This window comes from Lepisma saccharinum, chromosome 20, assembly GCF_977018435.1.
Source record: "Lepisma saccharinum chromosome 20, izLepSacc3.1, whole genome shotgun sequence".
Classification (NCBI taxonomy): Eukaryota; Metazoa; Arthropoda; class Insecta; order Zygentoma; family Lepismatidae; genus Lepisma; species Lepisma saccharinum.
The window spans coordinates 9,983,597-9,993,872 of record NC_139248.1 but is presented as its reverse complement, the minus strand read 5'-3'; positions in this window follow the sequence as shown (position 1 = coordinate 9,993,872).

Sequence of the window (10,276 nt, the reverse complement as noted above, 5' to 3'; positions counted from 1 at the left end):
AATATTAGGATTAATAATCTTTATCTAACTGACCAGAAGATTCAGCAGTGGCGTGGCGTGACTTTTTCAAAAGTGTTACCGGTCATCAGAAGTTATCATCTCCACCCTACCCCCCTAAAAAAACATGCCTTTGATCTGGATTTTTGTTCATTTCGTTTTTTTTTGTTTTTTTTAAAATCCGCTCAGTGATTTATTTAGCCACAATCACTTCTAGAAAGAACTACCACTCATGAGAGAGTTACCGCGAAAATCCAGTGAATATTGGTCGAGCCTTGTCAACCATCTCTGTTTAAGGGGAAGAAGAACCTCACATTCGGGTCAGTTTGACATTTCTGTGGTGAGCAGATGACAGAATTCCCTCCTCCAGCGGTGGAAGGGAAGTCCAGATGTACGTTCTACTGTTGCCAACTTAGTTTTTTGGAGCAAGGTTTGTCCAAATCACGAATCGCATCAAGTACTTATATTTTCGTCTATTACGTAAACGGTTTCAGTTGTAGTTAAATCCAGCTTTGGCTTTGCAGTCTAGCTCTTGTTGCTTTAGGGACAGTATCCCCATTTTAGGCGGGATTTAGCTCTTTTCTGGAAATCCAATGTGACAACACTTGCTGATCCTGTAGGCCGCAGTGGCAACAGGACCCTAAATAGGCATATGAATAACCCCCTAGCACACTTGCCTCCTGAAGTCTTTCCCTTCCGTTCCCTTGCATTGGCGCCCTTTCCTCCTGTTGCCTCTTGAGGGTAGTGGAACGGCCTGTCTCTTCGCTTATGTCAGCTGCAGAAAAAATGTCCTCTGCAATATACACTCAACTGCAACCCTGTCTGTTAACTTATTTAACAATGTTGTTATTTTATTGAGAAAAACTTTTTAATTTCTTTACATTTTTCTGTTACCTGTGGTAGCACCAGTTACATGCACGCCACGCCATGGAGATTCAGCTATATAAACAACAATTATAATCTTATAGTTAAATCAAACCATTCTTCTAGAAACTGCAAAACACTTTATTAAGCTTCATGATTACACATTCATACAATGTTACACATATTGAACTTCATTTGTTAAAATCAACAAGAATTATAAAGAAATAAAGAAGAAAATGTAGATACTGCTCAATTGGCAGTTTCAGCCCATAATTGTGTTTCGTATTATAACAGTCTTTCAATTAAAATAAACAAATACATATAAAATATAAACTGAAATATTAAATTATTTGGAAAAATTGGGCTCGTCTCACATGAGAAGCGACGTGAGGTATAACAGATTTGATGTTTTGTAAATTGCTGATTTTTGTGATCAGTTTGTTGTAGATCATGTGTTGTTGAACCACAACTGTGCACATTATTCTCAACCCAAAATTGCAACCTTTTAGTGGTTGGGATTGGGTAGAACTGGTATAATTCATTTGCATCAGACTTTCATGCCGGCCTCCATGTTGGAGTGGTTATCACAGCATGTTATAATACCAGGGGTCCTGAGTTTGAATCCTGGCTTGGGCATGGGTGTTCTTTGTGAGTGTCAGTTCATAAATTTCATCATCGCAATTAGCCAAAAGTTAAATATGATAACCTAAGTCAATGAATCATCAGATTTTTGCAAAGTAAAGGAAAGAAAATATATCAATTGTTTCAACAAAATATAATCCTTGAGCATCACTTGTCGAATAATTTTTATTCATATAATGAGATTTTATCACAAATACTCAGATAAGACACATCGTTGCTTCATTGCCGAAACCATGGATGTGCAAATTCTGACTACTTTTTGTAGGTAGATTCCTATGCTGACTTATATGACCTAATAAACAGTCGTAAGTAGGTTCACATTTATCCAAATGTAAAAACTGTTTCCTCCCCAGGAAATTGAGTATTAAAACCTTTTGGGTCCCAAGTGTCTCGATCGAGATACCCAAATGTAACCCTCACGGTCCCAAGCATCTCGATCGAGACACTGTCAAGGTCGTAGTTTTTACGTTATAACTTTTCTATTTTTGGCTAGAATTTAGATTTTTTTTTATATTGTTCCTAACACATGTATTTAACAGAAATGGTTTTTTTTTGCATTTTTTTTGTCCATGAAAATGGAGGGGAAAAGGGACTTTTCTTTTGCATCTCTTTTCAAGGTCAAGTTTTTGCCGACAAAGGAAGGCCGGCTTTGTTGTTCTAAAGCAATGCTTTTTCACTCCCTCCTGTTAACTGCATTCGAAGGAAGCTTGTTTATCAGTATCCGATGTCAAAATGAAAGTTTTCCGTGAGGGCGCAAGCAGGGGGAGGGGGAAGACTGGTTGTTGAATCTGCGTTGTGAGAATAGAATTTCGAAGCGCGCTGAAGGAAACCTTTGTTTTTTTAGCACAAGTGTCCACAAGTTGCAACAGGGGTTACCCTGCATTGTCTAAAAATAGAATTTCAAGCATCTGCAAGAATCGGCGCTCATTTTTCACTGCATTCTAGCTTTTCGTCCGTGAATGTTGTTCGTAGGTGTCGTTTTGTGCCCAAGTGCGAGGACATTTTTTGGGTGAAGTGACAATTTTTTAAAATAATTTTTGGGGGTTTTCTCCCTTCCCCCTCCATATATACGCCAAATTTGCATAAATTTTGCATTTTGTGCATTTTGACATTTTTTCGGGGGGGGGGGAGAAACCATTTTTTAAAGAAAAGTATTTTTGAGGGGATTTCCCCCCCCATATGTACGCCAAATTTGCATAAATTATATATCGTCTGAATCTGTGATTCATTCTGCGTACAACGGTATATCTTTCATATCTCTAGGGCATTTAGTTTCTGAGCTATAGTCATTTCAATGTAACACTCCAGTTCGCTCAATTCCGAAGCTTGAGACAGTGGCATACAAGCCTTTCGTTTCAGGGGTACAACTCGCGTAATATTGGTCATATGACAAAAATGAAAATATTTTTCTGTTTCTTACATGCCAGCGATAATTTCTAGGTGCATTTTGAACTTTTCATATCCTTTTTCGGGGGGGCGGGAGAAACCCCATTTTTAAAAAAAGTATGTTCAGGGAATTTCCCCCCTTTCCCCCTCCATATATACGCCGAATGTGCATAAATTATATATCGTCTGAATCTGTGATTCATTCTGCGTACAACGGTATACCATTCATATCTCCAGGGCAAATAGTCTCTGAGCTAAAGTCATTTCAAGGTACCGCTGCATTTTGAAGCTTGAATCAGTAGCGTGCCGACCATTCCTTTTGGGGGTACAACTCAAGTTACATTGGTCATATGATAATAATGCAAATATTTTTGTGTTCCTTACATGTCAGCGATCATTTCCATGTGCATGTCGACACTGTCGTGTACTTTTTTCTTGAGGGGAGGGTGGGGGAACCAAATTTTTTTTTCCGAAATTTTGGAATTTTGAGAGTTTGCCCCCTTCCCCCCGCCACATATACGCCGAATTTGCATAAATTTCATATAGTCTGAATCTCTGGTTCATTCCGCGTACAACGGTATATCACTCATCTCTCTAGGGCAATTAGTCTCCGATCTACACTCATTTAATTGAAACTCTTCATTTTGCTCAAAATCGGCTCGGGACCGAGAGGCTTACATGTGAAAAAGGCCTTGGGACTCAAAAGGTTAAAATGCTTTTATCTCAAAGTAAGATTAGCACATTCACGGTTTTTGGCATTGGTGCGATGACATGTTTACACGGACTGTAGTTAAAGAATGTCAACGTGAACAACTGTAGTAACATTTTGCTTTAACATATCTAGCAAGCCAGTCTTGGCTTCACCTGATTTTTCACTGTCCTGTTTTAACTTTGTTGAATTGTGTGTGGGTGCTACTGCAACATGATCTGCTGCCTTGGAGATGGTTGATGTTCATGGTGCCTGGTTTCTCCCAGCGTAGATATGTAAATTACCTCAAGATTTGACCCACACAGGAGATGTACAGGGTCTCCAAGAACGAACGGTGGGGTTTCATGTGTAATGGATTGAAAGTATTTTTATTTTATTCAATCACTCAAAAATATTACGAACTACATTAGTAAGTTTCAGTATGTGCACCATTATCAACATGACACATGTCGTAGCTATGAACAATTTCAGTCCACACTATTGCAAGAACGTCTGGAGTAACACTTGGAACTGCTTGTCCGATTCCTTCCTTGAGGTGGTCAAGATTTATCAATTCTTTCGCTGTAAACCTCATTTCTGACATAGCCCCAGAGGAAGAAGAGTAATGAGGTAAGTTCAGGACTGCTTGCAGACCATGAGATGGCTCCACTTCTGTCCATTCACCGATCTAAAAATCACACATGGTTAGCAAAGTGGGGCAGTCCTCTATCTTGTTGAAAGAAGATCTGCAACTCTGCATCTTCCATTTCCGGAAAAACAAAGTTCTGTAGCATGTCCATGCATGCAGTGGAGTTGATGTTAGTTTCAACAAAAAGGAATGGGCCGAAAGAAAATGATAAATTTAACAATAATGACTTTCTTATTGTGACAGTACCAATGACAGAAAATAAAAACACATGGACGTAATCTTTTTGAGTGAATGTATTAAATAAAAGTACTTTCAATCCATTACACAGAATACATACTTCACAGAGACCTCATAAAACTCCACCATTCATTCTCGGAGACCCTGTACTATGATGAAATTTCAGTGACAAATTCCACACAAGTAAAACAGCGACAATGAAAAATCAGGTGAAATTGACTGAGTAGTTGAGTTATTATTATTGGATAAGTGCAAATCTTTCCAAATGTAAGTTTTTTTTGGTTGGTTAACTTAAACTTGGATCAATATGAACATTTAGCCAGCAAAGTGGTTCCTGTCCCAAAAATTCTTCCACATGTCAGTTGCATTTGCAGGCCAGTTTTCAGGTTATCACAGGATGAACAAGATGAAGGGGTAAAAAAGTTTAACCCCAGGTTACCCAAGGGAGAAAGGGGGGCAGCTGGGATCAGCACCTCTGAACATTTTTGTTTAAAAAACTGAAAATAAATCACATTGTTTCTTAGGGTGTTCACAATGTTTCTACAAAGAGGGACAGTCAAATAACTTAAATTTGATTTTGTTTTTTATCTAGTAGATTTCTGCATGCAGATTTACACAAGTTTGATGCATTTTAGTACATATCCATTGCTGACCCACATATATTTTCAATCTTGAGTTAGTGCCTGTATAACTTGGGAAGAAGAATCTTTGGGATACACGCGCAGCCTACTTGTGGCCCATTGCGAAGGCATTTCCACCCATTGCCTGCAAACGGAAGCCATGGTCTTACCTCTCCCACCATTTGTAAACTTGCTGGTGTGGTAATCATGCATAGAGATATTGAATTTTCATTTTGTCAGAGAATTTCTATTAGTTTTAGGCTTCCAGCGGGCAAGAAACCACTGCTCTTCACTGGTGCAAGTGTGTGGAAGTGCCATCTTTTAAAATGGTGTAAAGATCACTCGATCAGTGTTGCACCCTCGAGGTTGTTTTGTAAATAACAGTTGACACCTGATATAAATTTGATCTGTATACAGTGTGTCATATAATTATCGGACTTTTAATGTTGTCATTTGAGCTTCCCACGTATTACTTTTGTTCATAAAATCATAAAGGTAATGTACACAGGGGGCAAAATTCACACAGTGGACCTATCAGATCCACCCGCATGTGTGTTCCAACATGACATGCAAAAGACAGTGAACAATTGGTTCTTGTTAATAACTGTTTCTTCAATTCTAGTGATAAAATATGTGTGGGTCTCGGAGTCCACCCCTTTCAGGCAAGAAAGTTTCTTGTACTGGCATAGGTAAGCTAGGGTTAAAAAAGGATGGTTGGGGATTGGTAGCACCCTGATGAATGCTCTGTTAAACCTTCTTACAGATGTACATGGTGTCACGTGCCAGTTTCGATGACACAATGAAGGTTGCAAGGAGGAATGGTTTCTCGGAATCGACGAGAGATGGCAGCACGCTATATAAAGAGGAGCAAAGGAAATTATAAAAAACTTGGAGCGGAGAAGAGGGATAATATATATTATAGTAAATTGAGAAATATATAAAAGAAGAGTTCAAATACTATAAAAGAAAGAAATAGAATGTTGTATATAGTAAATTAAAATAATTAAGAATATGGCCGCATATGAAACGTTTAGGAGGGTTATTAAGTAAGCGAACAAATTCAGAAATCTATCTCTTTTTATTGTCCTGACGAGGAGAACATCGTCAGTGTTTTGGTTGTTTGTCCCCGGTGGCGCTGTGTCAAATTAGACGCCCTGAAGCACCTTTCGGTTGCGCTCTTTATTAGTCGCACTGGGCCATTGGCAGCGCTTCTTATTAGCGATCCTGGTTATTTCCCTTTGGTCGTCAAATAGGAGGTGGCGCTATTGTCAGTTTAGTCGACCCTACTCTTTCTACAAGTATAGCTTGTATTGTTTGACAAAGAAGCGGGGGGAAAGCGAGCACATAAATAAGATTACGCTTTAAAGGAAGATAATAAATTAAACGAAGAAAAGAAGAAGAAGCCTTTTCGATTATCAAAGAAGAAGAATCCTTTTCCATATTAAAAGAAGAAGAAGTCGTTTCCATAATAAAAGAAGAAGAAGCTTTTCCATATTAAAAGAAGAAGAAGCTTTTCCATATTAAAAGAAGCCGTTTCCATAATAAAAGAAGAAGCTTTTTGCATATTAAAAGAAGAAGAAGCCTTTTTGATAATAAAAGAAGAAGAAGCCTTTTCGATTATACATATACATATATTTTCTCTGTATTTTGTCAAGTTCTCAGAATATAGATCCGCATTTTACTATATCCTCTTGGCTATAAAACGCTTTTTTATTTGGAATTCTCAAACAAAGAACTTATCCTCCTGAGATTAAGATATCTGTAGCCGTGGTAAATAACATGTAAGTACGTACCAACAAGGGGCGTTGCATTAGTGGCGACCAACATTGCGGCTAGCAGAATTGTGACTGAGAAAGCAAAGAGAGAGAAAGCCAAGATGGAGAAAGCAAATAAAGTCGAGGACGAGGACAGAGAAACTATAATGGAGGAAATGGAAGACAGAAAGGAAATATTAAACTGCTGTGGAGAAGAGGGAAATAAGGAAGAAACTATCCTATGCAGCTCATGCAAAGAAATGAAACATTGGCTATGTGAGAAGATAAGAAGAGAAAAGTACATAGGAATAAGTGAAAGAGGAGATTTTGTATGCAAAAATTGCAAGGAAGAAAGGATAAATGAAAAAGAAGAGAAGAAAAGGGAAAAAGAAGGAAAAACCAAAGAAGACAGAAGAGGTGAACATGACAGAAATGTTCCAGAAGTTATCGATGCAGATAGAAGAAAGTAGCAGAGAAGCAAAAGAGAATAATAGAAGACTCGAAGAAAAGATAGATGAAAACAGTAGGAAATTGGAAGCCTCGAGATCCGAAACCCATGAGATGTTCTTGAGATTGAATGAAACGTGTGAAGGAAATAGAAAGTCGTTGGAAAGAAAGATAGAAGAAACAACGTTGTTAATCGAGAGTACAAGTTTAGATACAAATAGAAGAATAGAAGAGGAGGTTTCGAATCTCAGAGAGGAAAATAAACAAAGAAACGAATATTTGGAGAGAAAGCTGGTTGAAAGTAAATCTGAAATAGAATTAGCCGTTTCAAGAATAAAAGAAAACAAAAGCAAGATAGAGGAAGCTAAGCTCTTGATAGAAGATAGAAGTTTGGAAGTGAATAATAGAATCGAAAGGGAAGTTCTAAAACTCAGAGAAGAAAACTCGCATGGACTTCAAGAAGCTCAAGAAAAAACTCTGAGAATAGAAAAGGAGATTGTGGAGAATCGAACCAAAATGAATGCAGCAGATAAGAGAGGAAAGGAAATGGATAGAAAAATAAACGGAACAGTATCCAGGATGGATAAAACAGAGAAGAGAATGGAAGAAGTGGAAAGAAGATTAGGGAATATATCAATAAAAGAAAGGAAAGATAAATCCAGCTTTCGATGCAGCGAGATAAAAGAAGAAAGCTCTAGCGATGAGTCTACAACAGAAGAAGAAAGGAAAAAAGATTATGGGAAAAGATCTCACCAAAGGAGAAAGAGAAAGTGGAAGAGTAGTGAAGAAGGAAGCAATAATGAGAAATTTTTAGATACGCTAGAAGAAGAATACAAAGGCTGTGAAAGATATAAATCAAGGATACCAAGACCACAGGAATTACAGCATATGCCTAAATTTAATGGAAATATATCAGAAAAATGCCCAAGGAAATTCCTGAAGGAGCTTACCATGAACATACGTTTAATGAGAATCCCAGATCACATGACTCTTAGTCTCATTGACACGTGTTTCAAACAGTCAGCAGCCGGGTGGTACCAATTAAACCAACACAAATTCAAAGACTTTCGAGAATTCAGTAGAAAGTTTTTAGATTACTATTGTAGCAAAGACATTAAGGAAAGGCAATTGGAAGCCCTAAAACGAAAACACATCGACTGGTCGAAAATTGAAAGTCTGGAGGAACGTACATGGGAAACCTTGAGAAGCTTTAAGAATTTGAAAGAAGGATGCAGTGAAGAGGAATTAGTGAAACAAGTAATCCAAACGCTACCAGTAAGAATCCAAAGAGCCATAGCAGCGGTGAAAATAAAGAAAGTGGATGACTTAATAGAATACCTAAGGACAGAAGATATGTTAAAGAAAACTCAAAACTCTTGGGATAGAGAGAGGAATGACAGGGATGGTCGACCTTATTCAAAGAGACGTTATGATGACGAGGATAATAGTAACAGGCAAAAGTTCCGAAGACAAGAGCTCGAGGTTAGAAATCTGGATTTGAGAGGTCAGGACCAGGAAAGAGGAAGAGGAACCAACTTGAGAAATAGGAACGATTACGTCAGGAATCAAGAGTGTGTTGGAGATGGAAGATACCAGGGATATGATAGGACATATAGAGGCAGAAATAGATTCCAGAGATATGGCAGAAGGGGAAGTCCGAGATGGAGAGAGGAAAGAGAAGAAAGACAGCAGAATGGACGAGCATCCAATGATGAAACTGAGAGAAGAAATATATCTCAGGACGAAGAGAGAAACGAGGCAATGGAGCTAACAAGAAGCTATTGTAATGATGGAAGAAGGTTCCAAGAAAGATCGCACGGAGGAGAAAATTTGGAGAATGCCCAGAATAATCGAGCGTCAAACATGTAATGCTCTTGCAGCAATCCCCAGGTGTGAGAGCTAATGAAAAGGAACATGAAATGAGGGGAGAAACAATAGAGAAACACAGTGACAGTTTAGAATTATGTTTAGTAGGAGAACCAGACTTTGGAAGACTAAAACCTGGGAGAACGTTTTATGTTAAAGCTAAAATAATAGAACTGGAAGTTAAATGTTTGGTAGATTGTGGAAGCGTAGTGGAAGTCATGAGTTACGAATGCTGGAAGAAAATAAGAGAGAAGTACCCGCAAGCTAGATTAGATACATGCGAGAAAGACAGGATTAGATTGGTCATGGCAGCCGGCAAGGATGAATACAAGATACAGGGATCGATAAAAATCATGATGAATATCCAAGGTAAAAATTTCTCAGTAAATTTCCTAGTGGTGAAAGGATTACGGTGTGAGATTATTTTAGGAGTGTCTTTCCTAGAAAAGTATGATGGGCACATTCATGTCAAAGAGAGAAGGCTAAATGTTGAATTGGAAGAGTCGTGTAGACTTGATATTCCTATGGAGACAATGTGTGACGAGTCAACAAAAGAAATGTGTGTTCGAAAACAAGGTCTTGTGCTTAATAAAAGGGACGTTATGTATAAAGAAAGTGAATACGACGAAGATAAACATAGAGAAATAAAGGAAAAAGAAAATGAATATGTGGCGTCCGTTAAAGAAATACAAGATAAAGTGAGCGAATGCATAGAAATCTCTGAAAAGGAGAGAAGAGAATTGAGAGATGTACTTCTCAAGCATAGGAATTTATTTAGCCAGCGACCTGGACTTACGAATGTGTATTCATATGAAATAGAGGTCGACACAAATCAGCCCATAGTATCTAGGCAATATTCTATACCGTTTACCAAGAGGAAAGCTGTTGAAGAAGAACTACAGAAATGGCTGGACTGGGATATCATAGAAGATTCGAATAGTATTCACATAAGCCCCATGCAAGTAGTGGATAAGCCAAACGGAGGCGTGAGACCTGTTTTGGACCTGAGAGAGCTAAATAAGCATGTATTACTACCACGAAATCAAGTAGAAAAAAAAATTAATGAGTTGTTGCATTCATTTGCGGGAAGTAAGTACTTCACATCTTTTGATTTAACGCTAGGATA